The sequence below is a fragment of the Bubalus kerabau genome, chromosome 8 (assembly GCF_029407905.1).
Source record: "Bubalus kerabau isolate K-KA32 ecotype Philippines breed swamp buffalo chromosome 8, PCC_UOA_SB_1v2, whole genome shotgun sequence".
Classification (NCBI taxonomy): Eukaryota; Metazoa; Chordata; class Mammalia; order Artiodactyla; family Bovidae; genus Bubalus; species Bubalus kerabau.
The window spans coordinates 18,417,540-18,431,480 of record NC_073631.1 but is presented as its reverse complement, the minus strand read 5'-3'; the positions used below and the strand labels follow the sequence as shown (position 1 = coordinate 18,431,480).

Genomic DNA, 13,941 nt, shown 5'->3' with positions numbered 1-13,941 from the left:
CCTGTGGCTCAGATAGTAAAGAATCTGCCTGCAATGTAGGAGACCAGGGTTCAATCCCTGGGTTGGGACTGAAGGGAACGGCTACCCACTCCTCCATGGACAGAGGGGCCTGGTGGGCTACAGTCCATGGGGTTGCAAAGAGTCAGACATGACTGAGCGACTAACACTTTCAATCTCAACTCTCAGTATCAGCCTTGTAATTCATTCCACAGATAACCAGGCATGACAGCCAGGGTGGGGTTGAATAAAAGTCAGATAGAACCAAAAGACGAGATAGAAGGGACCTTTAAAAGACCAGTTTATAAGATCCTATTTTCCAATGAGAGTTGCCATTAATTTGCAGAAAACAGGCATTTTAGCGCCTTTTAAACTCTTCTCAATGCTTAGAAAATTTCAGATACAGTAGATACCCAGTAAACATTTTGAGTTAGTGATTGGAGATCCATAGAATTTATGGTAGTAATAAGAGCAGACGATGGACCCCAGAGGACCCTAGGTAAAGCCAGTCTTTTAAGGGTGCTCTTAAATTTAAGTCGTGGGGAGCCGGTGGGCTACTTGAGTGTTCTTTTTTCAGAGAGAGGTAAGGGAAGGACACATATAGCATTTTTAATGAGATAATGACAACGCATGATTTCCCAGGGCAGTTTTAATTGGCAAATTAAAACAGAATGAGCTTCTCAGCGGGTGTGTGCTTAAGCTTCGTCTGGGGAAACTCTCTTTTCCAGTCCTTGCCTAGGATTAATTCTCTCTGGGGAAAGAAATGGCTCTTTTGAATACTGAGTAGAAGTTTTTTACAAAATTGCTTTGGCCATAGGTAAAAATCCTTCAGCCAGAAAAAAAAAAAAAAAAAAAAAAAAATATATATATATATATATAGACATCCATACTTATTTCTTGGATTCTTTGGTCACCTAAGACGATAATTTTCACATGTTCATGAAAAAGAGGCTTAAAATCAGGTATCAGATTTGAAGTTTGCAATACTGATAGAATTATAGATATTTTGAGTCACGAGGGATATTAGAAATCATACCAGCCCAAAGTTGTCATTTTGGAAAATGAGAAATCTGGAAGTCAGGGCATCTGTGGAGATGCTGGGCTGGGAGCCGGACATGCAACTTCAGGAAATGGCTGATGGCAGTTCATGTAAGAACGTGATTGCTTGGTCATGTCTCTTCATGTCTCATACAATTACTACTTAGAGTTTTCTTTTAAAATGAGTTTATTGCCACAGAATTTAGCTTTTAATTCTAACAAGGCATTAATTCTTAGAAAGAAAATATAATGAGTCAAGTATTTTGAGGCAGGCTGTAATTTTCTGACATGATAACACTTCATTCTTGACTTTCACAACCTTGCCATGAGAGGAGTCATTTTTCCAAAAGTAGCTGAGGACTTCAACTTTTCAAGAGCCTCTCTTTTAAAAATTTCTTCTCCCCCCAAAAAAATTGTGGTACAGACATTTAATGTAAAATTATCATTAAATGGCTGGAAACACTAGTCTGTTGGGGCTTCCCTGGTAGCTCAGTCAGTAAAGAATCTGCCTGTAGTGCAGGAGACCTGGGTTTGATCCCTGGGTCGGGAAGATCCCCTGGAGAAGGAAATATCAACCCACTCCAGTATACTTGCTGGAAAAAATCCCATGGACAGAGGATCCTGGCAGGCTACAGTGGGACATGACTTGGTGACTAAACCACCACACCACAATAGTCTGTTGAGTTATAATCTACTTGGTTACAATGTTCATCTGAAAATGCAAGGAAAGAAGGAGAGGACTCTCATGGGAAAAAGAAACCAGTAATGTGCGTTTTCAAGTATTTTGTTTCTTATGAGACCTTAAAATAGAAACCTTTGGACTTGTAACATTTGCAAAGATTCCATGGGAGTTTCTAGATGAGGCCTGTCTATGAATGTGAAATTATGAATAGTCTCTCTCATGAATGACAATCCCGTTCTGTTGCTCCAGTGGTTGGGTTTTCTTCATCAAAGGCTTTGCAGAAAAGGTGGCCAAAGAATAAAAGGAAAAAATAGCATGTGTGAAATCAAAGAAAAATGTGATTCTGGCCCTGTTTCATACATCATTTCTGTCATTAATAGTTTCCATATGTAAAGTACCTCCTATTCTGTCCTAAATGACCTTGTTACCTTAGAAACAAAACATAGATCTTTCTCAGAATGAAGCCTTTGAGGCCACCTCAGCCTCTCCCAGACATGAGACGAGGGTCAAGAGTGTTATTCATAAGAATATCATCCCATCAGTCTCTAAAATCAATTAGAACTATCATCACACAAGTGTCTGAGAAGCCATATCCTTAGGCCCAAACTGACACCGCGCTCCTTCTCTGTAAAAACTGAAGGCCTCCGAACCCTACGCCACCTCCCAAGGACTGTTGTGGGTCAGGCAGCCACTCCATCCGTCATAGAGTGGGCCTCCAATAACTAGAAAGAATGGCTCAAGACTGGCAGGCCTTTCAAATCACAGAGAACAAGTAACCAAAATTAGTTTGGAACAAATAAACATAGTAGAATGCAGGGTGTGCCAAGCCCACAACTGGGTAATTTTTGCCATTTCTTGATGTCCTTCTGAGGTTATTTCTGAAGGATGTTTTCGTCTCCAATCTCACCCAGATCTGCTCTTTCCAAGAAGACCCTCTTTGTGCTCTGGGAGGAGGGACTGCTCCCTGTGGTCTGAGCAGGAAATAGCTTGTGACTTGCTGAAATACCCTGGCATGAGAGCCCAGCGCTAGGGCCAAAAGGGCTTTAGGAATTATCCCTGATGTATTCCCTCATGTCAAAGTAGCACATGCTAATCCTCAAACAACTTAAAACTGCTGTGATATTTATATTATATATTGATTTCTTTCAATAGATGAATTGCCTCCCTTCTTTTAACTTCTTCCATTGTTCTACTTGAGGCTGTTCATACATTTTTCTTTAGGGATCCACCCCCCCACCCCACTCCCCACCCCCAGCTCCCACACCAGTGTCTTCTTGTGTGGTACTCAAGTGTAAGAAACTCAAAGTACTCTTACTTTATGTTCAGTTTAGCTTCTGAGATGTTACAAAAACTCAGAGGCAGTGCCAGTCTGGTCCAGTTTAGTAAATGGATATGGTCAGAGTAAATAATCTCTGGTGAATCAAACATCCATCTACGCACCCAAAATAAACAACAGACCTAGTATTAATGAATAAGTGAGACGTAGGTTTTAGTGGAATTGGGGGCAAATGAAGCATTCAGCCCACTGTACATGATTCTTGGACAGCCTACTCCTCCTTATCTACCTCTGTCATGGTTCCATCTCATTTTTTGAGGTTTCCAAGCACAACCGATACTTCTTTAAATAGTTGATGTTCTTATAAGTAAATGAAAGCTAAATGTACATTTCTTGAAATTAAAATTATAAAGCCAGTAAACATCCCTACACAATGACCCGTTTTCTTCAAAATGCTCTATGAAAAGAGGTTAGTTTTTAAAACAGGAGTGGTTATCTTGACACAGCTACTAGGAATGTGTGTGTACGTTGTAGCTGGAGGACTACTAATCAAGTTTCTTTATAGCTTTTGTGCACTCTACCTTTAAACATGGTCAGTCGTCTTTCAGATATGAACCACTGGAAGAGGAATTAGACAGATGTGTACAGGTCCACTACGGTTTTGAAAAAACCCAAAGCAGGAAATCTAGAGACAACAGTTCAGGAGTACCACTATCATATCTGAGAGAGAAAAAAATTATGATATCTACACTCATGTTTAAGATCAGCAGAAAATAAGCATTTGTTGAATGAAAGAATGCGGAAGTGGTCTTACATGGAATGAGCTGTCAACAGTACCATACTGCAGACAGGTCAAACAGGTAGGACCTATGGAATCACTTAGATTGTCGATTTTGAGGGTTTTGGAAATGTTTGAGAGATTGGGGGAAAGGCGGTAACAAGGGATTGTAGAGGAATCAGAGAGAAGGGTGCAAAGGTCAGGAATTTTGACCATTCTTCCAAGATATTAGGATAATATATAGAAATAGGACAGTGTTGACATAACCCATCAAAAGCCTCTTATACATTCAATGACCTGATACCTTATTTATAATTCCACTTACTTCTGAGTCAGGCATGGAACTTAATTGTTTTTTCCCCCACAGTTTCAGATATATAAACTTAGAATCTTATGTTTTTTTATAATGTCACTATTTTCACTAGAATGTATATATATCATAAATGATGATTTGTTGTTGTTGTTTAGTTGTTAAGTCATGTCCAACTCTTTGTGACCCCAGGGACTGCAGGATATCAGGCTCCTCTGTCCATGGGATTTCCCAGGCAAGAATACCAGAATGGGTTGCCATTTCATTCTCCAGGGGATCTTGCCAACCTAGGGACTGAACCCGTGTCTCCTGCATTAGCAGGTGGATTCTTTACACTGAGCCACCAGGGAAGCCCCATGAAGATTTAGTAATTTTAAAAATACATTCTGGGACTTCCCTGGGGGATCCAGTGGTTAAGACTCTACACTCCCACTGCAGGGGGTGAAGGTTTGATTCCTGGTCAGGGAAGTAGGAGCCCTCATGCCCTGCAGCAAGATCAAAACCAAAAATTCTTAGTTTTGCCTTTATAGTATTAATATTTAAATACTTGTTTTGACTTAAAGTTAGCTTAGTAGCTTTAGTAGATTGACCTACTGAACATCACTAATATTTCAGCTATGGTCTGGAAATAGTTCAAATACCACATATATGAACAACTATGAAGAAGCTGAAACTTTCTCCTTACACTAGAAGTTTGGGTAGTTTTATTTCAGCTCTCACACAACTCAAAGGCCTAAAAATACCCTAACGTCATGATATTGCTTTCAACCACTGAAAAATGATGATTTCTAATAGGATATAATTCTTTATAACTTGATGGGAAGGAAATCAGGTGAAACATGGAGACCTCAACAGTTGCCAGTAGAGAATAATTAACCAAACAGAAAATGTTTTTTTAAGTCCACAGATCTCTTAATAACAGAATGACTACATTTTTGGCTTCATGTAAATAACGCATTTTAAGTCCAAGGTACTCAAACATGTCAGCTTTTCCAGTTGTCCAAAACCAATAATGGGCCTTCTGGTTCCCCTGGCAGGCTCACACCTTTGAACAAAGTTGTGACTGATTGGTGCATAGCAGTGTAAAGCAAAGAATCACTTTACAATTTTAATGACAAGTATCTGTCTAATGGATAATCAGAGCCGAGCTGCCAAACTGTGTGACTGTCTTTTCCTTCAGGGATGTCAGACTCTAAATACTATTCCTGTCCGGGCCCGGGAAAGAATCGTTAGTAATCCAGCGATACTTGATGTAGAAAGGGCTTTGACCCACATGCCTATCTGCCCACCAGGATTCTAAATGAACATATTAACTCATTTGATGTGAGACAACTGATACTGACAACTTCAAGTGGCTGCCAGGACATGTGGTGTGTCAGCCACTGGCTTCAAGATATGATTTTCCTCCCCAAATATCTGACGCATATGCTCCTCAACAGATGAGGCGTGCCGCGCGTGCGTGTGAATGTGCGCATGCGTGTGCCGAGGCTGCCAAGATGGAAGCTTTGATGGATCAAGGAAGCCAAATCCTGCCTTTGTTTCCCATAAAAGGGTGCTAAGTCTAACCCACATGCCCAGTCAGGTGGGGCACTAATGTGGGACAGATTCAGTTACTGTAATGTCTTCAAAAGGATGTCAGAGGTTTTTATTTTTTTTAATTGTATCAGCATTCTTAATTAATTCAACTAAGTTTGAATTACCAGCAACATTGCAGCAGGGAAAATCAAGTTTATTCTAAGAGTGAGTTTTTTTTTTTTTTTAATTATGGCAAAATATATATACTATTTATCATTTTAACCATTCATAAGCATACAATTCCGGAGAAGGCAATGGCACCCTACTCCAGTACTCTTGCCTGGAGAATCCCATGGCTGGAGGAGCCTGGTGGGCTGCAGTCCATGGGGTCGCTAAGAGTCAGACATGACTGAGCGACTTCACTTTCACTTTTCACTTTCACGCATTGGAGAAGGAAATGGCAACCCACTCCAGTGTTCTTGCCTGGAGAATCCCAGGGAAGGGGGAGGCTGGTGGGCTGCCGTCTATGGGGTCACACAGAGTCAGACACGACTGAAGCGACTTAGCAGCAGCAGCAGCAGCAAGCATACAATTCAGTGTATCAAATACATTCACAGTGTTGTGTAACCGTCATCACTTTATAAAGCTTTTTCATCATTTTAATATAAACTGTGTACTCTTTCAACAATAACTCTTGTCACTTTCCTCTGCCCCCAGTCTCCAAGAGTAAGTTTTTAGGAAACATATCACACTGTTAGGAACCTGTCATCTCTCTGTAAATTGACGTCCTTCTCGGATTTATGGAGAGGGTTCACCCTGAGTAGTTTCTAGCAACTCATTCTGTGCTGGAGGAGTCCTACGAGTGTCCACCAAAGCTGAGATTCTTAAAAGCTTTACTGATGGATTGTGGAGCAGTCCCTCCTTTTAGGGAGAATGACACACAGTTCCTTAGATTTTACCATGTATAATGAAATACGACTTTCCTAATAGATTGAAACATATGAATCATCCTTTTGGTAAGTCAAACATAGTTGAATATTGTCAGTGCCATGTGATTTAACCCAGTAGCAATTAAGAAAAGGAGCTGAGTTACTAAAATCTGCTACAGAGCTACAGTTTTATCACATTCTCCACCATTTCTTCATTGCTATGGAGTTTTTTCTTGTTTGAAAAGCATAAGTTGGTGGAGAATATGGACAGTGGTCTTTTTTCTTATCCAACTAGATATTATTCAAAAAATATTGCAACTGGAGATTTTAAATAATCATGCTCCAAATTCAGTGCAGTTGGTTAACAGTTGCTTTATGTGTAGAGTTACACTGTGTGATCATAGTATTGCCAAATATAATTTAGATGAACTTTACCACTGATTCAGTGACAACACTAATCCAAGTCAACTTTAAGTGCCTGAAGGGGCATATATGTTAGCTTGTAAAAGTATACTTTCTCTTGGCTTGTTTTTATGTTAGATTCTTTGTCTTCATATGATGAATCTTCAACTATGGGGAGATTGTAACTATCTGACTTGTGTGTTTTTCATACTAAAATAAAGATATAAATTTAGTCTGTAATCAAATGATTTTTTAATTACTTTAAGAATTGAGAAGCCCGAAGAGGCACTTTTGCATGGTGGTTATTAGCACTGCTCTAAAGCTAGACTGCTGGGGTTCAGATCCAGCCCTATACTGTGTTAGCTCTCTGATCTGGGGAACTTACTTTTCCTCCTCATGCCTCAGTTTTCTCATCCACGTAATGGGTCAATAGTAGAATTGTTCTGAGTATCACATGAGTTAATACATGAAAAGCACTTAGAACAGCACCTGTTACATAGTAAGTGCCACATGTGTTGGCAATAATTAGGCAGCTCAGTATTTTGACAACCTTTTTCATTAATGTAGAAGAGAGCTGGCCTGATACATTTTCTAAAAATAAGCCTCTTATTAAATAACACTTCTCTGAAAGAAAAATTAGGAACTAAAGATAGAGCTTGACTTAACAAGATCTGATAAATGTTAGTTTCCTGTCTCCACCATTCCCCTGCTTTTCATTCCTTTCTTAAAAAGGGCTTTTATTTTTTTTCCCAAGCCTTTTAATATAGTAATCACATCATTGAGTTTCAGCTAAGACTGAATTTTGTGCATGCGTGCATGCTAAGTGCCTGAGTCGTATCCAACTCTTTGTGATCCTATGGACTGTAGCCCGCCAGGCTCCTCTGTCCATGGGATTCTCCAGGCAAGAATACTGGAGTAGGTTGCCATGCCCTCCTCCAGGGGACCTTCCCAACCCAGGGATTGAATCCATGTCTCTTACATTTCCTCCATAGCAGGCAGGTTCTTTACCACCAGCGCCACCTGGGAAGCCCATTTTGTGTATACTTGAACCATTTTGCACCGTACAAAATACTCACTCATCATTTCCTTCCACTGGGAAAGTATGAGAATACTTGTCACAAGACTTAAAGTATTAAAGTTGGTGTTATCCATATCTGGGAAATGATAAAAAGAAGTTGCTAATTATCTGTCTAATGTTAGGAGTCCAAGGTATGACTAAATGATCCATAATTGTATTGTTTTAGAAAAGGTAAAGTTCTGTTCTCAAAAAATCCAGTTTTGAACAACCACTCATTATTTATTATTTTAGGGATATGAAAGATACTGACTTTGGTTAGAGCCAGTTCCAGGAATAAGGGGTGCTGGATTTCCGAGCCAAACTTTCCATACAGTGTAACCTTATACCATCTATTGGGGTTTCATTATGACTTCAACTTAAAAAAATGATTAACGGTGTCTGGGTAAGTTTGCAGGAGAAAATGTGATAAGGACTTGATATCACTATGTAATGTATGCACAGTTGCTCTTAGCTGAAAATCTAAGTAAACCAGTGGGAATGCCAGAGGAACAATTCCAAACCCCCAACTCCCTCTGCCTAGACCAAGTTCTTGTTTTGTTCACCCCTAGCAGCTGGCACAATACCTGCTCTTTAGTTGCTGTCCAGTAAATGTTTGAGGCCTGGATGGTTGAGTAGTTAATATCAACTAGGCAAACACTGAGAATAGAAAGCTGAGCAAAATCATGACCCCCTCCTCACAGTCTCTGGGAAGACATATTAACACATGTAAAAATGCAAAGCTGCAACTGTAACGAATGCTCAGAAAAAGGAGAAATGATGCTATCAGTGTCTCTAGAATAGGGATTTCACCTGACCAGAGAGGGCCTCCCTGAAGCCATGCTGCTTAAAATAATATCTGAGGGATTAATAAAGGCTAACTAGGAAAAGAGAGAGGTAACCACATCCCAGATAGAGACAATAGCACATGCAAAGGTCCTGGGGCAGGAGGGAGCATGGCAAGGACAGAGAACTGAACAAAGGCCAGTGATGCTAGGGTGGCTAGTGAAAAGTTTTGCACACCGCAGCATCACACCATGCAGGGGCTCACAAGCTTTGGAAGGAGCTCTGTCCTTACCCTAAGAGCAGAGGGAAAGGACTTGAAGGGCCTTACTCGGATTACTATCAGAAGATTGCTCTGGCAGCAATGGGTGGGTGGGAGAGTAAATTAGAGTGTGCTAGAATGGATGCATGTAGAGTATTAACGCTGTTGTAATCTGAGCAGGAGACGATATTACTTTGGCGTAGACTAGAGAGGCATGGTAAAGCACACAGAGGTGGGGGACTTGAGAGTTAGGAGAACATTGCTAGGTGCTGATGATGCGTTGCATTCGATTGGTAAGGAAGTGAGAGATGTTAAGAATGACTTGTAGGCTCTCACTTGACATGTGGAGGGGCCTTGGTGCCCTTCCCTGAGATAGAGAATGCTGAAAGATGATCAGGTTTGCAAGTGGAAGATTATCACTTTGTCTTTGGAAACAATGAGTTCCTTTTGAAATTCTCTTTTACCTGACTTCTTTTATACTGGCTTTGTCAGCAAACACCGCCCCCCACCCAAGTTTTCTTGACCACTGTCTTCCGTAGATCCCAAGATGCTGTCTTCTTTCACTCCCACCTGACGTAAGCGTCGGTGCTCTCCATGGTTCTGACCTGACCTCCAGCCTCTTTAATCACTCTAAATCTGTGCTGTTCGGGAAAGGAGAGGTGGGATAAATAGAGAGAGTAGCACTGAAACTGGAGAAGGCAGTGGCACCCCACTCCAGTACTCTTGCCTGGATCCCATGGATGGAGGAGCCTGGTGGGCTGCAGTCCATGGGGTTGCTGAGGGTCGGACACGACTGAGCGACTTCACTTTCCCTTTTCCCTTTTATGCATTGGAGAAGGAAATGGCAACCCACTCCAGTGTTCTTACCTGGAGAATCCCAGGGACGGGGGAGCCTGGTGGGCTGCCGTCTATGGGGTCACACAGAGTCGGACACGACTGAAGTGACTTAGCAGTAGCAGTAGCAGCAGCACTGAAACATATATATTGCCATCTGAAAAACTGATAGCTGGTAGGAATCTGCTGTATGATGTAGGGGGCTCAAACCCGGTGCTTTGTGAATACCTAGAGTGTTGGGATGAGCTGGGAGGTGGGAGGAAGTTTCAAGAGGGAGGGGACACATATATGCCTATGGCTGATTCGTGTTGATGTATGGCAGAAACCAACACAATATTGTAAAGCAATTATCCTCCAGGCAGGCAGGCTAAGTCACTTCAATTGTGTCTGACTCTGTGAGACCCTATGGACTGTAGTTCTCTGTCCATGGGATTCTCCAGGCAAGAATACTGGAGGGGGGGGGGTGCCATGCCCCCTCCTCCAGGGGATCTTCCTCCAATTAAAAATAAATTAAAAATATAGAGTAGCCACACATGACTTCTGAGCACTTGAAATGTGGCTAGTCCGAACTGACATGTGCCATAAGTATTAAATACGCATAGGATTTTGAAGACACCACATTACAAATAATGGAAAATAAAATCATTACTAAGAGTTTTGTATTGCTTATGCTGAAATGATAACATTTTGGATACACTGGGTTAAGTAAAATCTATTATTACTTTCTGGAAAATTAAAAGTTTTAAATGTGTTTCTTCGTATATTTCTCATGGGCAGTGCGGCTCTGCACAGCGACCCTACCATCACCTTCATTCCTGTCTGCGTGAGCCCACAGAGCTACTCACTGTGCCCAGAACATTTCACACCATACTCTCTCCTTTTCCTGAAACTTTGTCCTCTTTTTCTACCAGATGAGATATGATTCATACTTTTTTTTTTGTTCAGAGCAAATATCTTCACTATGTATAAAACTTTCCCAATTCCTTAAGGTAGAATTAAACATTTCTGCCTTAGAGTTTCATGTGCTGTGCTAATACCTTTGTTATAGCTAATTCACATGTTTGTATTTTTATTTTTGTATTTATATTCATTTATCTCTCCAGCCAGATTGTAAGTGTCTGCAAAGTACAGGTGTAACCTGATTTACGTCTATAATTATGTAAGGAGGTTCTGGGTACCAGGCTGGTGCTCAGTTAAAGTCTAGTGAGCAAAAATTGTTCTACAAATGTTATACAGCCAACCACATGACTGGTTACAGCTCAGACATTTTTAAGATGCTATTTAGAATCCTTTCAACAATGCTACAGGGTAAATATAATGACCCTCATTTTGCATATGGGAATCTTGCAAAAGCTCAAACTGTTTATAAATTAGAGAACCAGAATTCAACTAGACTGACTGAAAGAAAAGGCCATGTTTTTCCCCCTGTGATACCATGCATACTTAAAAATGAATTTAAAAATAGAGATGATATTCCTACATCATAAAATGGGAAAAAAATACCAATTTCCTAAGATGGTTAGAAGATTAAGTGAGACAATCTATATAAAGTTAGGGCAGTACTACTTGAAAATAGTAGGTTGTATTAAACACTGAGTTTATTCCATCTTGAGGCCCATGGTATCAGTTCAGTTCAGTTCAGTCGCTCAGTCGTGTCCAACTCTTTGTGATCCCATGGACTGCAGCATGCCAGGCCTCCCTGTCCATCACCAACTCCCGGAGCTTACTTAAATTCATGTCCTTTGAGTCGGTGATGCCATCTAAACATCTCATCCTCTGTCTTCCTTCTCCTCCCTCCCTCAATCTTGCCCAGCATCACGGTCTTTTCCAATGAGTCAGTTCTTCACATCAGGTGGCCAAAGTATTGGAGTTTCAGTTTCAAGCGTCAGTCCTTCCAATGAATATTCAGGACTGATTTCCTTTAGGATGGACTGGCTGGACCTCCTTACAGTCAAGAGTCTTCTCCAACACCACAGTTCAAAAGCATCAATTCTTCAGCACTCAGCTTTCTTTATCATCCAACTCTCACATCCATACATGACTTCTGGAAAAACCATAGCTTTGACTAGATGGACCTATGTTGGTAATGTCTCTGCTTTTTAACCAACCTGTGCTGTCTAGGTTGGTTATAACTTTTCTTCCAAGGAGCAAGCGTCTTTAATTTCATGGCTGCAGTCACCATCTGCAGTGATTTTGGAGCCCCCCAAAATAAAGTTTATCACTGCTTCTGTTGTTTCCCCATCTATTTGCCATGAAGTGATGGGACCAGATGCCATGTTCTTAGTTTTATGAATGTTGAGTTTTAAGCCAACTTTTTCATTCTCCTCTTTCACTTTCATCAAGAGGCTCTTTAGTTCTTTGCTTTCTGCAATAATTGTGGTGTCATCTGCATATCTGAGGTTATTGATATTTCTCTTGGCAATCTTGATTCCAGCTTGTGCTTCATCCAGCCTGGCATTTCGCATGATGTACTCTGCATATAAGTTAAATAAGCAGGGTGACAATATACAGCTTTGACTGACCTCCTTTTCCTATTTGGAACCAGTCTGTTGTTCCATGTCCAGTTCTAACTATTGCTTCTTGACCTGTATGCAGATTTCTCAGGAGGCAGGTCAGGTAGTCTGGAATTCCCATCTCTTTAAGAATTTCCCACAGTTTGTTGGGATCCACATGGGGATCACAGGCTTTGGTCAAAGGCTTTGGCATAGTCAAGAAAGCAAAAGCAGATTTTTTTTGGAACTCTCTTGCTTTTTCAATGATCCAATGGATGTTGGCAATTTGATCTCTGGTTCCTCTGCCTTTTTTAAATCCAGCTTGAACATCTGGAAGTTCACAGTTCACGTACTGTTGAAGCCTGGACTGGAGAATTTTGAGCATTACTTTACTAGCGTGTAAGATGAGTGCAATTGTGCAGTAGTTTGAGCATTCTTTGGCATTGCCTTATTTTGGGATTGGAACAAAAACTGACCTTTTCCAGTCTTGTGGCCACTGCTGAGTTTTCCAAATTTGCTGACATATTGAGCGCAGCACTTTCACAGCATCATCTTTTAGGATTTGAAATAGCTCAGCTGGAATTCCATCATCTCCACTAGCTTTGTTTGTAGTGATGCTTCCTAAGGTCCACTTGACTTTGCATTCCAGGATGTCTGGTTCTAGGTGAGTGATCACACCATGGTGGTTATCTGGGTAATGAAGATCTTTTTTGTATAGTTCTTCTATGTATTCTTGCAACCTCTTCTTAATATCTTCAGCTTATATTGACAGCAAGATGAAGTATTGTGAATTCTGAGTATCAGTTGACTACCTTGTTTCTTGCAGCTGGCATAAAATTTAAAATTGAACTCATGAAATGTCTAGGAGTCAGATTCTCATAAGCAACCACAGATCTCCCCACTGTGCTCTCTGTTGCTCTCTGCCTGGCATCTGAACATATGAACTCCCTGAGCGTGAGAATAAGACTTCATGATTAAACTCATGCTGGTGTCAATAAAAAAAGACACATTATTTTGTTAAACAGAAGAAATCAGCATTATAAAAAAGAAATGGCAATCCACAGCCACTCTCCTTTTCTCTGTCAACATGACAGGACCAGAAGCCTGAAAGACCCGAAGACCCATATCCCTGTGGGTGATACTGAGGTGTGAGTTTGTGCAGGGACACCATTTCCACCATCTGGGTGGAATGGGTCCCACCATCTGGGACTCCATTTCCACACTGGTGAAACGCAGGAGTTTGAGTGCCATGTTCACGTTCCATTGTATAATGCCCAAGCTCCATGATGGGCCTGCCACCTCGTAGACCATATTAACTGAGCTGCTTCTGCTATCTAGTAACAAATACCCTGACTAACAGCAGCTCAAATCGTTAAGAATGCTTCTGTTAAGTGAACTGAGTGTTTGAAGGTGGGTAGTCAGGACCAGATCAGGAGCTCAGAGAGGCTGTCCAGGAGCCAGGCTCTTCTAAACTTTTTCTGCCTCGCCCTCATCAACCGTTGGCATTCATCTGGGAGACTGGTGCCTCATGGTTATAAGATGAGCTATTACCTCTCCAAGGAACAGAAGAAGGAGAAGCAAAATTTCCC

At 41.0% G+C, this 13,941-nt stretch overlaps 2 protein-coding genes across 4 annotated transcripts in view; one reads left to right on the top strand and one right to left on the bottom strand.

Moving 5' to 3' along the window:
* The window catches only part of COL28A1 (collagen type XXVIII alpha 1 chain), a 181,480-nt gene that overhangs the window by 31,943 nt on the left and 135,596 nt on the right, over window positions 1–13,941 (top strand). The window lies entirely within an intron of this gene.
* MIOS (meiosis regulator for oocyte development) overlaps window positions 1–13,941 on the bottom strand; it is a 135,862-nt gene that overhangs the window by 88,361 nt on the left and 33,560 nt on the right. The window lies entirely within an intron of this gene.